Here is a 206-nt window from a genome sequence, read left to right on the forward strand (position 1 = left end):
CGAATGGGGGCCAGGGCACAAAAATTGGATTAATACACGATCGACGAAAGACCGATGGCTGGACCTGGATGGTCCCCCCCAATCCTATTCCGTCGCCCCGCGAGTCCCGCACATAAGACCACACAATAATGAAACATGATGCAACGGGGGCACGTGACGGTCGGAATGGAAGCAAAGGGAAACACGGGGGGGGGGGGGGGGCAACC

Source organism: Anopheles bellator, chromosome 2, assembly GCF_943735745.2.
Source record: "Anopheles bellator chromosome 2, idAnoBellAS_SP24_06.2, whole genome shotgun sequence".
NCBI lineage: Eukaryota > Metazoa > Arthropoda > Insecta > Diptera > Culicidae > Anopheles > Anopheles bellator.